Consider the following 17,358-nt stretch of genomic DNA (forward strand, 5'->3'; position numbering starts at 1 on the left):
GATGCTGCACAGCTGATATTCTTAGCTTCAGGTTCCTCATCTGCAGAAACAAAGACCTACCTAGTAGGTCTGTGTTGAGAAGTAAATAAGGTGATCCACGTGAAAGCTCACTGCTTCAGCATAAAGCCCAACATAGAGCATGTGCTTTATAAACTCTAAATGTGACTTTAATCTGACAGTCTCTCTCAAGTCCTCCTCCTCCCTGAAGCCTTTCTGGATCCCTCAGAACTTTTTTAGAGATGGGATCTTGCTCTATCACCCAGGCTGGAGTGCAGTGGTGTGATCATGGCTCACCTATGCTCCTGTCTCAGGAACACCTGGGCTCAAGCCATGCTCCTATCTCAGCCTTCCGGGTAGCTGGGATTACAGGTGCCACCCACTGCACCTGGCTGCCTTTTCTTAGCCTGACCACTTGGGGGCACCTAATTATGCAGTGTAGACATTTTGCTTTGATAGAAACTGCAAGAAACAACTCAGGGATTTCTGAGCATGGAGATACAGAGGTGCCTTAGGGAACTCACAGCTAGAAACAGATGCACCAGCCTCTAGCCCTCAGAGTCATTGTGGCAGTTACCATGAGACAGGTAATGGCTGACTACGAGGCCAGTGAGAGAGAAGATCTGTGGAGGAAAGCAGTTGAGTTTGACCTAAGACTTAAACAGCATATATGGCCTCTAAGGGCAAAAAGAGAAGGTATTATGTAGTCCTCAAGAAAACCAAGAGCAGGGCTGAGCACGGTGGCTCACTCCTGTAATCCCAAGGCGTGATTTTGGGAGGCCAAGGTGGGAGGATCACTTGAGTTCAGGAGTTTGGGACCAGCCCGACCAACATGACAAAAAACCATCTCTACTAAAAATACAAAAATTAGCCAGGTGTGGTGGCTCATGCCTGTGGTACCAGCTACTCGGGAGGCTAAGATAGGAGGACTGCTTGAACCTGGGAGGCAGAGGTTGTAGTGAACCAAGGTTGCGCCACTACACTCCAACCTGGGCGACAAAGTCAGACTCCATCTCAAAAAAAGAGAGAAAGGAAGGGAGGGAGGGAGAGAGGGAGAGAGAAAGAGGAAGAGAAAAAACGAAGAGCAATGGCCTGCAAGCACTGTGATTCTGGGGTAAAACGCTGGAATGCTAGGGAGTAGTGGAGTGGAGGGAATGAGGTGGGCTGTGGCCAGGTTGCAAAGCTATTCAATGGGCCATGGGAAGGTTTGGGCTGGGGTTAAGAGAGTACCTGATGTAAGTTCGGGAAAAATGGGTGGTGGCTTGGATGGAGTTCGTCTTAGAGCAGATGAGACCTGAGCAGAGGCAAAGGAGAAGCAGTGAGGACCTGAAAAGGAGAAAGAGTGTAGGCTAGGGAGACCTGAGGAAAGGCTTTCTGGAAGTTTTTCAACTTCCAGAACCCACCAATACTACTTTATAATAGGTCTTAGTGTCAAGTTAAATTTGAGAGGTGACAGAAGAGTGCAAGATGGCTCCTGGGGAGGGAGACCTGGCAGATGGCAGCAGTGACATAATTGTCGGGGAGGAGCTGGATGGGAGAGGGGTGGAGGTCACTTGATTGGGCTGAGCCTGGACAGTTGCACAGGAGACACCTGCAGGGCACTTCCTGGAGGGGCCCAGCACCATGGGCAGACTCTTCCAGGGCAGTCACTAACTCCCTCATAAATCGTTATTAAACAGTTGCATGAATAAGCTCTCTCATATCTCAGTTTCTATGTTTGTAAAGTGAGTATTGTGAGTATAATAGCACATTATGCAAATCACCCAAAGCTGTGCCTCAATACAAACTGCTCTATACAAGTTAACTATCAGCAGTAATTGACTTAATTAAAAATAGACTTTCCAGCTGGGCATGGTGGCTCACGCCTGTAATCCAAGCACTTTGGAGGCCAAGACAGGCGGATCACCTGAGGTCGGGAGTTCAAGACCAGCCTGACCAACATGGTGAAATCCCATCTTAAAAAATAAAAAAAAAAAATAGACTTTCCAGCTGGATGCAGTGGCTCACACCTGTCAATACTAGCACTTTGGGAGGCTGAGGCAGGAGGATCACTTGAGTTTAGGAGTTCAAGGCCAGCCCAGGCAACACAGTGAGCCTTTGTCTCTATCTTAAAAAAAAAAAAAAAAATGGCCGGGCGCGGTGGCTCAAGCCTGTAATCCCAGCACTTTGGGAGGCCGAGGCGGGTGGATCACGAGGTCAAGAGATCGAGGCCATCCTGGTCAACATGGTGAAACCCCGTCTCTACTAAAAATACAAAAAATTAGCTGGGCATGGTGGTGCGTGCCTGTAATCCCAGCTACTCAGGAGGCTGAGACAGGAGAATTGCCTGAACCCAGGAGGCGGAGGTTGCGGTGAGCCGAGATCGCGCCATTGCACTCCAGCCTGGGTAACAAGAGCGAAACTCCGTCTAAAAAAAAAAAAAAAATTTCTTTTTGAAACAATTTAAAATTTACAGAAAAATGGAGAAGAACGCCAGGTGTGGTGGCTGAACCCTGTAATCCCAGCACTTTGGGAGGCCGAGGCAGGTGGATCACTAGGTCAAGAGATCAAGACCATCCTGGTCAACATGGTGAAACCCCGTCTCTACTAAAAATACAAAAAAATTTAGCTGGGCATGGTGGCACGTGCCTGTAATCCCAGCTACTCAGGAGGCTGAGGCAGGAGAATTGCCTGAACCCAGGAGGCGGAGGTTGCGGTGAGCCGAGATTGCGCCATTGCACTCCAGCCTGGGTAACAAGAGCGAAACTCTGTCTCAAAAAAAAAAAAAAAAAAAAAAAAAAAATGGAGAAGATAGTTCAGAGATTTCCTGTATATCTCACGTGCAGCATCTTTCATTATGAACATCTTACATTAGTATGGTGCCATGGTTAAAGTTAATGAACCAATATTAACATATTAAGTTTTCATAGTCTATTCAGATTTCCTTTTTTTTTTTTTCCTTTGTTCTTTTTTTGAGACAGCATCTCACACTGTAGACCAGGCTGGAGTGCACTGGCTCAATCATGGCTCACTGCAGTTTTTGTTTTTGTTTTTTTGACACGGAATCTTGCTCTGTCACCCAGGCTGGAATGCAGTGGCTTGATCTCGGCTCACTGCAAACCCCACCTCTTGGGTTCAAGCAATTCTCCTGCCTCAGCCTCCCTAGTAGCTGGGATTACAGGCACCAGCCACCACACGTGACTAATTTTTGTATTTTTAGTAGAGACAGGGTGGTCTTGAGCTCCTGACCTCAGGTGATCCACCCACCTCAGCCTCCCAAAGTGCTGGATTACAGGCTTGAGCCACAGGGCCCAGCCTGACGGCCTTGACCTCCTGGGCTCAAGCAGTCATCTTGCCTCAGCCGCCAAGTAGCAGGGACTACAGGCACACATCATCATGCCCAGCTAATTTTTGTTTGTTTGGTTTCTTTTTTAGAGAGAGGGTTTTCCCATGTTGCCCAGGCTGGTCTTGAACTTCTTTTTTTTTCAGGCAATTCTCCTGCTTCAGCCTCCTGAGTAGCTGGGATTACAGGCACGCGCCACCTTGCCCAGCTGATTTTTTGTATTTTTAGTAGAGACGGGGTTTCACCATGTTGACCAGGATGGTCTCGATCTCTTGACCTCGTGATCCACCCGCCTTGGCCTCCCAAAGTGCTGGGATTACAGGTGTGAGCCACAGCGCCCGGCTGGTCTTGAACTTCTGAGATCAATCTTTCTCTCTGCTTTGGGCTCCCAAGGTGCTGGAATTACAGGTGTGAGCCACCTCACCCAGCCCTTAGCTTTTACCTAATGCCCTTTTTCTGGTCCAGGATCTCATCCAGCATTCCACACTACATTCTCATCATACCATATGAAGGGTGCATATCAGCTTGACTTATCACTGTTGATGTTACTCTTGATCACCTGGCTGAAGGAGTGTTCTTCAGGATTCTCAAATGTAGTGTTTTTTTCCACCCTTTTTTTTTTTTGAAACTGAGTCTCTCTCTGTTGTCCAGGGTGGAGTGCAGTGCCACGATCTTCCAGATTCAAGCAATTCTCATGTTTCAGCCTCCCTCGTAGCTGGGATTACAGGCACACACCACCACGCCCAACTAATTTTTGTATTTTTAGTAGAGACAGGGTTTCACCATGTTGCTGAGGCTGGTCTCAAACTCCTGACCTCAAGGGATCCACCCACCTCAGCCTCCCAAAGTGCTAGAATTATAGATTTGAACCACTGCACCCCCGCTATTGTTATTTTTTTAATTTTTAACTTCCAGAACTCACCAATACTACTTTATATTATTGCTCAGATTGCTCCTGTTTTGGCCCCTGGATGCTCTTTATTTATTTATTTATTTATTTATTTATTTATTTATTTATTTATTTTGAGATGGAATCTCACTCTGTCACCCAGGCTGGAGTACATGGCACAATCTCGGCTCACTGCAACCTCCACTTTCTGGTTTCAAGCAATTCTCCTGCCTCAGCGTCCTGAGTAGCTGGGTCTCCAGGTATGCACCATCATCGCCCAGCTAATTTTTTAGTAGAGACGGGGTTGCACCATGTCGACCAGGGTGACCCCAATCTCTTGACCTCGTGATCCACCTGCCTCGGCCTCCCAAAGTGCTGGGATTACAAGCGTGAGCCACCGTGCCCAGCTACTTTTTGTATTTTTAATAGAGACAGGGTTTCACCATGTTGGCTAGGATGGTCTCGATCTCTTGACCTCGTGATCCACCCACCTCAGCGTCTCAAAGTGCTGGGATTACAGGTATGAGCCACCTCACCTGGCTGGAGGCTCTTTCACTGATACATGGGTCCATTTGAAGTACAGCAGTCTCCTTTATCTGTAGTTTTGCTTTCCAGGGTTTCAGTTGCCTGTAGTCAATGGTGGTCTGAAAATAGGTGTGAGTAATACAATAAGATATTTTGAGAGAGACCAGTTATTTACATAACTTTTATTTATTCATTGGTTAGTTATTTTTGAGATGGAGTCTTGCTCTGTTGCCAAGGCAGTAGCATGATCCAGATTCACTGAAACCTCCACCTCCTGGGTTCAAGCAATTCTCCTGCCTCAGCCTCCCAAGTAGCTGGGATTACAGGCACCCACCACCACACCTGGCTAATTTTTCTATTTTTAATAGACACGGGTTTAGCCAGGTTGGCCAGGCTGGTCTCCAACTCATGACCTCAGGTGATCCACCCGCTTTGGCCTCCCAAAGTGTTGGGATTACAGGTCTGAGCCACCATGCCTGGCCTCACATAACTTTTATTACAGTCTGTTGTTACATAACTGTCCCATATTATTATTGTGCTTAATGTCACACTGGGCCTAATTTATAAATTAAATTTTATCACAGCTTATGTATAGGGAAAAACAGTTGTCCTATCTCCTTAAACTGCTCTTGACCGGCAGGTTCCCCCCTACCCCCCAGACGGAGTTTCACTCTTGTTGCCTAGGCTGGAGTGCAATGGCGCATTCTCGGCTCATCGCAACCTCCGCCTCCTGGGTTCAAGCAATTCTCCTGTCTCAGCCTCCCAAGTAGCTGGGATTACAGGCATGTGCCACCACGTCCGGCTAATTTTTGCATTTTTAGTAGAGACAGAGTTTCACCATGTCCGGCCCCTTGACTGGCAGTTTTTAAGTTTTTCAGATTTTCTTTTCTTTTTTTTTTTTTCTTTCTTTCTTTTTTTTTTTTTGAGACGGAGTTTCGCTCTTGTTACCCAGGATGGAGAGCAATGGCGCGATCTCGGCTCACCGCAACCTCTGCCTCCCGGGTTCTGGCAATTCTCCTGCCTCAGCCTCCTGAGTAGCTGGGATTACAGGCATGTGCCACCACGTCCGGCTAATTTTTGCATTTTTAGTAGAGACAGAGTTTCACCATGTCCGGCCCCTTGACTGGCAGTTTTTAAGTTTTTCAGATTTTCTTTTCTTTTTTTTTTTTTCTTTTTTTTTTTTTTTTTTTTGAGACGGAGTTTCGCTCTTGTTACCCAGGCTGGAGTGCAATGGCGCGATCTCGGCTCACCGCAACCTCCGCCTCCCGGGTTCGGGCAATTCTCCTGCCTCAGCCTCCTGAGTAGCTGGGATTACAGGCACGCACCACCATGCCCAGCTAATTTTTTTGTATTTTTAGTAGAGACGGGGTTTCACCATGTTGACCAGGATGGTCTTGATCTCTTGACCTCATGACCCACCCGCCTCGGCCTCCCAAAGTGCTGGGATTACAGGCTTGAGCCACCGCGCCGGCCCAGATTTTTCTTTTTAATTACCTTGATATTTTAAGTATTAGGCAAGTATTTTGTTGAATGCTCTCTGTTGGAATTCATCTGTTTTTGTTTTTTTTTTTCATGTTTAGATGAGGACTATTTATGGGTTTGGGGAGATAAAGAACCATTATCAACACCTCTCTGTTATATCAAGGATACACACTATCAACATGACTTAATCACCATTGATACTGATCACCTGACTCAGATAGTTGTCAGGATTCTCCACTATAGAGTTGCTCTTTTCCCTTCTCTCCATGCTGTACTCTTTTTTTTTTTTTTTTTTTTTTTTTTTTGAGACTGAGTTTTGCTCTTGTTACCCAGGCTAGAGTGCAATGGCGTGATCTCACCGCAACCTCCACCTCCTGAGTTCAGGCAATTCTCCTGCCTCAGCCTCCTGAGTAGCCGGGATTACAGGCACGCGCCACCATGCCCAGCTAATTTTTTGTATTTTTAGTAGAGACAGGGTTTCACCATGTTGACCAGGATGGTCTCGATCTCTTGACCTCGTGATCCACCCGCCTCGGCCTCCCAAAGTGCTGGGATTACAGGCTTGAGCCACTGCACCCGGCCGCCATGCTGTACTCTTTAGAAGGTAGTCACTACACACCCTGAACTTAAGGGGTGGGAGTTTTTGCTTCCTTGAAAGTGAAGTATCTACATAAATCCTTTGGAATTCTGGAATTCTGGCAGGGTGTGGTGGGGCATGCCTGTAGTCCCAGCTACTTGGGAGGCGGAGCCTGAAGAATTGCTAAGCACAGGTTGCAGTGAGCTGAGATCCTGCTACTGCACTCCAGCCTGGGTGACAGAGTAAGACCCCACCTCAGAAAAAAAAAAAAAAAGAAAAAGCACTTCCTAAGAAAACCTAGCAGTCCTTTTTCCTATCCCCAGTTAAACTCCATCTGTTTTCCTTGCTCAGAGCTCCAGTCCTACTGATCTAAGGATGTTTCTAAAATGCACCACACCCATTTAGAAGTTAGAGTATCTGGTGTTGAGGATTTGCTCCCTCTAGAATGGCTTCCATGATACTCCTCCCCTTGCCAGGATTAGGCCCCTGCCTTCTCTAATTCTCAGCAGACAGGGACAAGTGTCTCTAGCACACCACTTCCTGACACAGGGCCTGGCACAATTGTTGACTTTCATTAAAATATGCTGAAGGAATGAAGACACTTGGCCTGCTCAGAACAGCTCTCCACTCCCTTCTTTCTTCTCCCTCCTGTTTGGGTCCCTTCTGGATGTGTCTAAACCTACCTGAATCACCCCAATTCTCAAAAAGTGTCCCCTCCCTGCTACTGTCATCCCTTCTCTCACTGAGGGAACTTCTAGCCAAGCTGCCCTCTTTCATCCCCTGCCGCCCTCTAGGGCTGAAGGCCCAGTGGCCTCACTTGTCTAGGTGGGAAATGAGAGCATGCTCAAGCCAGGGGTCCTCAAATACAGGTTCACACATCCTTAGTTGTATGAAAAGGTCTCCCAAGGGATATAGGATAGAAATTGTTTTAAAGGAATTGATTTCCAGATTCTCCACTGTGTTGGGCTCTTTCCTAAAGGTGACCTGCAGGTCTAGGTACCTGAAAACAAATGGTAGGTCCCCTTGCATTTCTACTGCCCTGCCCCTACTTTAGGAGGAGAAGCTCACCACGCACACCACTCCACCACAGGCTCACACCTGGAATCCCAGGGCTTTGGAAGGCTAAGGCCAGAGGATCAGTTAAGACCAGGAGTGGCCAGTCCTGGTGGCTCACACCTGTAATCCCAGCACTTTAGGAGGCCAAGGCGGGCAGATCACCTGAGGTCAGGAGTTTGAGACCAGTCTGGCCAACATGATGAAATCCCATCTTTATTAAAAATAGAAAAATTGCCAGGCGCGGTGGCTCAAGCCTGTAATCCCAGCACTTTGGGAGGCCGAGGCGGGTGGATCACGAGGTCGAGAGTTCGAGACCATCCTGGTCGACATGGTGAAACCCCGTCTCTACTAAAAATACAAAAAATCAGCTGGGCATGGTGGCGTGTGCCTGTAATCCCAGCTACTCAGGAGGCTGAGGCAGGAGAATTGCCTGAACCCAGGAGGCGGAGGTTGCGGTGAGCCGAGATCGCGCCATTGCACTCCAGCCTGCAGCCTGGGTAACGAGAGCGAAACTCCGCCTCAAAAAAAAAAAAAAAAAAGAAAAAGAAAAATTAGCCAGGCGTGGTGGCAGGTGCCTGTAGCCCCAGCTATTCGAAAGGCTGAGGCAGGAAAATTGCTTGAAGTCTGGAGGCAGAGGTGGACAGTGAGATGAGATAATGCTTTTACACTGCAGCCTGGGTGACAAGATCAAGACTCCATCTCAAAAAAAAAAAAGACCAGGAGTTCCAGCCCAGCCTGGGCAATATAGTAAGACCCCATCTTAACAAAAAAAATTACAAAAATGAGCCAGGCGTGGTGGCTCACACCTGTGGTCTCAGCTACTCAGGAGGCTGAGGTGAGTGGATGGCTTGAGCTCAGGAGGTCAAGGCTGCAGTGAGCTGAGATCATGCCACTTACTACAGCCTGGGTGACAGGGCAAGACTTCATCTCAAAAAAAAGAAAAGGAAAAAAGATGATGTTGAGAAATGCTGAGTGTATATGATTGCTGAGAAATGCTGAATGTATGATAAAATATATTGTTTGCTAAGAAGAACCATGGCAAGGAAAACCTGGCCACACCCCCTCCAAGTGGAAAACTACTTGGGGCATTCTTTTGTATTTATTTATTTTTTTTGACTTAGAAATTCAACCTTATTTTTTTATTTTTTTATTTTTTGAGACGGAGTTCCGCTCTTGTTACCCAGGCTGGAGTGCAATGGCGCGATCTCGGCTCACCGCAACCTCCGCCTCCTGGGTTCAGGCAATTCTCCTGCCTCAGCCTCCTGAGTAGCTGGGATTACAGGCACGCGCTACCACGCCCAGCTAATTTCTTGTATTTTTAGTGGAGACGGGGTTTCACCATGTTGACCAGGATGGTCTCGATCTCTTGACCTTATGATCCACCCGCCTCGGCCTCCCAAAGTGCTGGGATTACAGGCTTGAGCCACCGCGCCCGGCCTCAACCTTATTTTTTATTTTTATTTTTGTCTGGCTTTCAGCAAGATGGAGTCTGTCAGGCTAACACAGGGTAGGTTAGCACACTTCCACAGCTTGATGAGGTTGTCACAGCCACCTGATGCAAACTTCTTATTTTTTTATTTTTTATAAGAAAAAGAATAAAGAGGAAGAAAGAGAAAGAGGAAGAGGGAGAGAGGATGGGGGTACTGCTTTATTGCCAGGGCTAGAATGCAGTCTAAATATGGGTATGCCTATAATTGTCCTTAATAATGGAGATATAAAAGAAAATGAGGGAAGAGAATAACAAACAAGGAGCCAACCAACATTTCGTTTAAACTTCTAAGTTGATATGATGTGGTACTGATAAGAGTGTATATTTTGTGTATTTAAAGTGGAGAGTTCTGTGCCGGGCGCGGTGGCTCAAGCCTGTAATCCCAGCACTTTGGGAGGCCGAGGAGGGTGGATCACGAGGTCGAGAGTTCGAGACCATCCTGGTCAACATGGTGAAACCCCGTCTGTACTAAAAGTGCAAAAAATTAGCTGGGCATGGTGGCACGTGCCTGTAATCCCAGCTACTCAGGAGGCTGAGGCAGGAGAATTGCCTGAGCCCAGGAGGCGGAGGTTGCGGTGAGCCGAGATCACGCCATTGCACTCCAGCCTGGGTAACAAGGGCGAAACTCCGTCTCAAAAAAAAAAAAAAAAAAGTGGAGAGTTCTATAAATGTTAATTACGTTTACTTGTTCCAGATCTGAGTTCAAGTCCTGGATATCGTTGTTAATTTTCTGTCTCATTGATCTGTCTAATATTAATGTTGAAGTCTCCCACTATTATTATGTGGGAGTCTAAGTCTCTTTATAAGTCTTGTATGTCTGCGTATTCCTGTATTGGGTGCATATATATTTAGGATCTTTAGCTCTTCTTGTTGTTGCATTGATCCTTTTATCATTATATAATGTCCTTCTTTGCTTCTTTTGATCTTTGTTGCTTAATTATAACTTCTGTTTTTTATTTATTTATTTTAGCTCTCTGTTTGGTTGGTAAATCCTTCTCCATCCCTTGTTTTGAGTCTTTGTGTATCCTTGAATGTGAGATGGGTCTGGATGCAGCATACTGATGGGTTTTAGTTTTTTATTCAAATTGCCTGTCTGTCTTTGGATTAGGGGATTTAGTCCCAATAAAATTGGGGGATTAAATTTAGAATTAATAATAATATATGTGAGTTTAATACTGCTATTTAATATTAGCTGGCTATTTTGCCCATTGTTGGTGTAAATTCTTCATTATATTGATGCTCTTTTTGGTATTTTTTTAGAAAGGCTGATACTGTTTGTTCCTTTCTATGTGTAGTAGTTCTTTCAGAAGCTCTTGTAAAGCAGGCCTGGTGGTGATGAAATCTCTGAGTGCTTGCTTATTCACAAAAACTTTATTTTTCCTTCACTTGTGAAGCTTAGTTTGGCTGGATGTGAAATTCTGGGTTGAAAGTTCTTTTCTTTAAGGATGTTGAATATTGGTCCCCACTCTCTTCTGGCTTGTAGGGTTTCTCCTTAGAGATCTGCTGTCTCATAGGCTTCCCTTTGTGGGTAACCTGACATTTCTCTCTGGCTGCCCTTAGTATTTTCTCCTTCATTTCAACCCTGGTGAATCTGACCATTATGTGCCTTGGAGTTGCTCTTCTTGAGGAATATCTCTGTGGTGTTCTCTGTATTACCTGGAGTTGAATATTATCCTGCCTTACTAGGTTGGGAAAATTTTCCTGAATAATGTCCTGAAGCGTATTTTCCAGCTTGGATTCATTCTCTTCGTCACATTCAGGTACACTTATCGAGCGTAGACTAGGTCTTTTCACATAGTCCCATATTTCTTGGAGACTTTGCTCGTTCCTTTTTATCCTTTTTTCCTCTCTTTTTTTTTTTTTTTTTTTTTTTTTTGAGACGGAGTTTCGCTCTTGTTACCCAGGCTGGAGTGCAATGGCGCGATCTCGGCTCACCGCAACCTCCGCCTCTATCCTTTTTTCTCTAATCTTGTCTTCTTGTTTTATTTCATTGAGTTGGTCTTCGACCTCTGATATCCTTTCTTTTGCTTGATCAGTTCGGCTGTTAAAAGTTGTGCATACTAGGCCGGGCGCGGTGGCTCAAGCCTGTAATCCCAGCACTTTGGGAGGCCGAGGCGGGTGGATCACGAGGTCAAGAGATCGAGACCATCCTGGTCAACATGGTGAAACCCCGTCTCTACTAAAAATACAAAAAAAATTAGCTGGGCATGGTGGTGCATGCCTGTAATCCCAGCTACTCAGGAGGCTGAGGCAGGAGAATTGCCTGAACCCAGGAGGCGGAGGTTGCGGTGAGCCGAGATCGCGCCATTGCACTCCAGCCTGGGTAACAAGAGTGAAATTCTGTCTCAAAAAAAGTTGTGCATACTTCACGAAGTTCTCGTGTTTTTCAGCTCCATCAATTCACTTATATTCCTCTCTAAATTGTGTATTCTTGTTAACATTTCATCAAACCTTTTTTCAAAGTGCTTAGTTTCTTTGGATTGGGTTAAAACAAATTCTTTTAATTCACAGAAGTTTCTCATTATCCACATTTTGATGCCTGCTGCTGTAATTGGAACACATTCGTTCTCCATGAACCCTTCTTTCATTGCTGATGAGGAACTGTGATCCCCTGCTGAGGGAGAGGCGTTCTGATCTTGGGTATTCTCAGCCCTTTTTGGCTGTTTTCTTCCCTTCATTATAAATTTATCCATCTGTGGTCTTTGTATTTACCGTCTTTGTAATTGGGTTTCTGAGTGGACGTCCAATTTATTGATTCTCAGCGCCAAAATCTGAGCAACCCACTGCACCGACTAAATCAGCGGCGTTAAGATTGATGGTGCTTTTTTGACTCTGCACCAAGAACCGACGCTCCGAGTCGCCGGCAAAACCGCCTCGCTGGTCACAAGAGTTGCGCTGGCGACCCGTGGGGCTCCTCTGATGGGAATCTCCCGGTGCGTGAGCAACAAGAATTCATGTGAAGGTGTGGCATCCTCTCGTTCTTTGCGCTTTCACTGGGAGCTACAATCCCGAGCTGCTAGTGATCAGCCATCTTGTATCTACTTGGGGCATTCTAAAGTGGCAAGACAGTGTGTGTGTGTGTGTGTGTGTGTGTGTGTGTGTGTATTATACACCAGTTAAAACAATTCTTTAAGTGAGGGGTATGTGACACTGCCCCCATGTCTCCCTCGTGGAGAATACTTTCTGGTTTGTCCTTAATCAGTGGTGAGCAGGCACAGCTGCCTGCCTAGTTTATCTTGGTTCTATGAGGAGAACACAGAACACCTGCTTTTAATAATAATCACCTGTTCAGAGAGACTACGTGGATCAGCATCTGTTGCCCGCCCCCCACCGCCGTAATAGTCCCACTTTGCTGTTCTCTCTGGGTGTCTGCTTCTTAATTACTTCAGTGCTGCATCAGTGGGGATGAAAAGTTTGAGTTGTCAGCATACTTTATAAGATTCTTTAGGGAGCGTGGGAATTGGGGGTCAGTGCTTTGTGCCAGCACCACCTCTGCCAGGAGCCCCACCCTCACCCCGCTGGTTTTTGCTCTCCCCACTACCACTCTCCATGCTGTTTTTCCAGTGGCCTCTTTGGCGCAGCCCTTAAAGCCCCTCTTGTTTTAAGATCTGAAACCCAACTCAGACAACACCTGGACAAGTCCCCTACCCTCTCTGAGCTCCCCTTTTCTTTTCTCAGCAAAGAGGGAACTTAACCCTCTCTAGTATTGTGTGATTCTCTAAAAACCAAACCCGGCTGGGCAAGGTGGCTCATGCCTATAATCACAGCACTTTGGGAAGCTGAGGTGGGTGGATCACCTGAGGTCAGAAGTTGGAGACCACCAACATGGTGAAACCCTGTCTCTACTAAAATTACAAAAAATTAGTTGGGCCTGGTGGTGCACACCTGTAAATCCCAGGTACAAATACAAAAATACAAAATACAAAATATACAAAAATACAAAAATTAGCCAGGCGTGGTGGCATGCACCTGTAATCCCAGTTACTTGGGAGGCTGAGGCAGGAGAATCTCTTGAACCCAGGAGGCGCAGGTTGTAGTGAGTTGAGATTACCCCATTGCACTCCAGCCTGGGCAACAAGAGGGAAACTGCATTGCCCCCCCCCCGCCCCCCGCAAAAAAGCCAAATCTTTGTCATGGTCTATTTAGAGACCTTTGCAATCAGTGCTTAGGAAATAATGGTTTTTAGAGCACTGCCTCAGAGCTGGGTGCTACCCTTCTTACCTATCCTTCCGAAGACATTTCAGAAGATGTCAAAGCCAAGGAAACTCCTCTGACTAATGTGAAACCCAGTGAAATATAATAGCCACCCGTCATCCTGCCTCCAGCCCTAAAAACCTTTTATATCGGCCGGGCGCGGTGGCTCAAGCCTGTAATCCCAGCACTTTGGGAGGCCGAGGCGAGTGGATCACGAGGTCAAGAGATCGAGACCATCCTGGTCAACATGGTGAAACCCCGTCTCTACTAAAAATACAAAAAACTAGCTGGGCATGGTGGCACGTGCCTGTAATCCCAGCTACTCAGGAGGCTGAGGCAGGAGAATTGCCTGAGCCCAGGGGGCGGAGGTGGCGGTGAGCCGAGATCGCGCCATTGCACTCCAGCCTGGGTAACAAGAGTGAAACTCCGTCTCAAAAAAAAAAAAAAAAAAAACCTTTTATATCATAAGGCCTGACACACTATAAGTACTTGGGAAACAACTGCTTAATGAATGCATGACTTAGCATGTTAATGTGCATCACATGCACACACTACATCACATGCGTATGTATGAGTTAAACTCACCTATATTCATGCACATGACCTCTTGCAGAAACTGTTTTCAAACTTAAAAATTAATTGAAATGGAGTCTTGCTATATTACCCTGCAATCCCCCTGCCTCAGCCTCCCAAAGTGCTGGAATTATAGGCATGAGCCACTGTGTCCAGCCTGTTTTCAAGCTTTTAAAAAATGAGATTTTGTATTAAAAGCAACAGCAACAATATAGCAACAAAATCCAAAAATTTTTTTTAATTAATTTTTTTTGGTAATGAAATCTCGCTCCTGTCGCCCAGGCTGGAGTACAGTGGCACGATCTAGGCTCACTGCAACCTGTGACTCCCAGGTTCAAGCAATTCTTTTGCTTCATCCTTCCACGTAGTTGGGATTATAAGTGCCCTCCACTGCCCTGATTTCTTGTATTTTTAGTAGAGATGAGGTTTTATCACGTTGGCTGTGCTGGTCTCAAACTCCTGACCTCAAGTGATCTCCCCACCTCGGCCTCCCAACGTGCTGGGATTACAGACATGAGCCACCATGCCCCGTCCCAAAATATTTCTGAAAACCAACAAATACCGAGTGTTGTGAGGTTGTAGAGCAACTGGAATTCTCATAAAATGCTAGTAGGAATATGAAATGGTACAACCACTAACAGCCACTTAACATGCATATTTACCACGTTAAGGACCCAGCAATTCAACACCTGGGTATTTACCCAAGAGAAGTGAAAACAATATGTCCACACAAAGATTTGTACGTGAATGTTTGTACAGCTATTATTCATAATAGCTGCAACTGGAAACAATTCAAATGTTAAGAGAATAAACTGTGGTACATCCACATAATGGAATATTACTCAGCAAAGAAAAAAGAACTGACTGGGCGTGGTGGCACGTGCCTACAGTTCCAGCTACTTGGGAGGTTGAGGCAGGAAGATCCTTGAGCCCAGGAGTTCAAGGCTGCAGTGAGTCATGATCATGTCTCTGCACTCCAGGCTGGCAATAGAGAGATCCTTTCTCTAAAAAAATAAGTAAAAATTAAAAAGGACACACAAAAAGCTACCCTTATACACAACAGCATGAATGAATTTCAAAAACATGCCAAGGTGCTGGTTGCAGTGGGAAGCACCTGTAATCCCAGCTATTTAGGAGGCTAAGGCAGGAGGATCTTTTGAGGCCAGGAGTTTGAGGCCAGAGATGAGTGAGATGCCCCTTACCTCAACTTTTGTCTTTTTGTTTGTTTGTTTGTTTTCAAGATGGAGTTTTGCTCTTGTTGCCTAGGCTGGAGTGCAATGGCACAATCGTGGCTCACTGCAACCTCAACCTCCCAGGTTCAAGTGATTCTCTTGCCTCAGCCTCCCCAGTAGCTGGGATTTCAGGCATGTGCCACGAGATGCCCTTTATCTCTAAAAATAAATAACTAGGGTCAGCACGGTGGCTCACACCTATAATCCCAGCACTTTGGGAGGCTGAGGCAGGCAGATCACTTGAGCCCAGGAGTTTGAGACCAGCCTGGCCAACATAGCAAAACCTCTTCTCTACTAAAAATACAAAAATTAGCCAGGCATGGTGGTGCACGCCTGTAGTCCCAGCTACTCAGGAGGCTGAGACAAGAGAATCAATCAGGCTGAGAGAGAGGTTGCAGTGAGCTGAGATTGCACCATTGCACACCAGCTTGGGCAACAGAGCCAGACTCCGTCTTAAAAAAATAAAAATAGGCCGGGTGCAGTGGCTCAAACCTGTAATCCCAGCACTTTGGGAGGCCGAGGCGGGTGGATCACGAGGTCAAGAGATCGAGACCATCCTGGTCAACATGGTGAAACCCCGTCTCTACTAAAAATACAAAAAATTAGCTGGGCATGGTGGCACGTGCCTGTAATCCCAGCTACTCAGGAGGCTGAGGCAGGAGAATTGCCTGAACCCAGGAGGCGGAGGTTGTGGTGAGCTGAGATCGCGCCATTGCACTCCAGCCTGGGTAATGAGTGAAACTCCGTCTAAAAAAAAATAAATAAATAAAAATAAAAATAAGAAAAAATAAGGAAATTAGAAGGGGAGTTTTTTTAGATGAACATTTCAGGTGGTAACTCTTGTAGACATTTCAAAAAGCTGGAGTTTAGGTACAAGGTCTGAGCAGAAAGAAAAGTTGGCGGGGACAGAATAGTGGGATCAGCTACATGGAGAGGTGGAGAGAAATGAAGGGAGAAGTGGAGGCCAAGGCTGGGTGTGAGGGAGCAGGGAAGTCAGAGCAGAAGCCCAGGAACCAGCCTGTGCCCAAGGGTGGTCTAGAAGGTATAGGGACTGAGGATATGGACTTGGAGGGTTGGCCAGCAGCACCATGGGGCCGACTCAGCCCAGATGGGTAAATTTGCCACAAACTCCCTCCCAGGACACAAGCACAAGGAAACAGAAAAATCTGTGGTGGCTGGGAGTGGTGGCTCACACCTATAATCCCAGAACTTTAGGAGGCTGAGGCTAGAGGATTGCTTGAGCCCAGGAGTTTGAGACCAACCTGGGAAACATAGGGTGACCCAGTCTCTACAAAAAATTTCAAAAGTTACACAGGCATGGTAGCATGCACCTGTGGTGCCACATACTCAGGAGGCTGAAGCAGGAGGATCACTTGAGCTGGGGAGGTCGAGGCTACAGTGAGATCTGATTGCACAACTGTACTCCACCCTGCGTGACACGGCAGAACCCTGTCTCGACAAAAAGAAAAAGGAAGAGAAAAACCTATGGTGACCCAGTTTCCACTGAAAGCTCAGAAAGTGGGAAGTGTAGTTATTGTATTATTATTATTGTATCATGACTATATTATGTATAATATATAATTATATTTTTGAAATGAAGTCTTACTCTTGACACACAGGCTGGAATGCAGTGGCAAGATCTCGGCTCACTGCAACCTCTGCTTCCTGGGTTCAAGCGATTCTCCTGCCTCAGCCCAAGTAGCTGGGATTACAGGTGCCCACCACTGCCTGACTCATTTTTGTATTTTTAGTAGAGACAGGGTTTCACCATGTTGACTAGGCTGGTCTTGAACTCCTTACCTCAAGTGATCTGCCCACTGTTGTTTGGTGTTTTTTTGTTTTTTATTTTATTTTATTTTATTTATTTATTTTTTTGAGATGGAGTTTCGCTCTTGTTGCCCAGGCTGGAGTGCAATGGCGCGATCTCGGCTCACCGCAACCTCCGCCTCCTGGGTTCAAGCAATTCTCCTGCCTCAGCCTCCTGAGTAGCTGGATTACAGGCACACGCCACCATGCCCAGCT

This window comes from Saimiri boliviensis, chromosome 2 (genome assembly GCF_048565385.1).
Source record: "Saimiri boliviensis isolate mSaiBol1 chromosome 2, mSaiBol1.pri, whole genome shotgun sequence".
NCBI classification, from domain to species: domain Eukaryota; kingdom Metazoa; phylum Chordata; class Mammalia; order Primates; family Cebidae; genus Saimiri; species Saimiri boliviensis.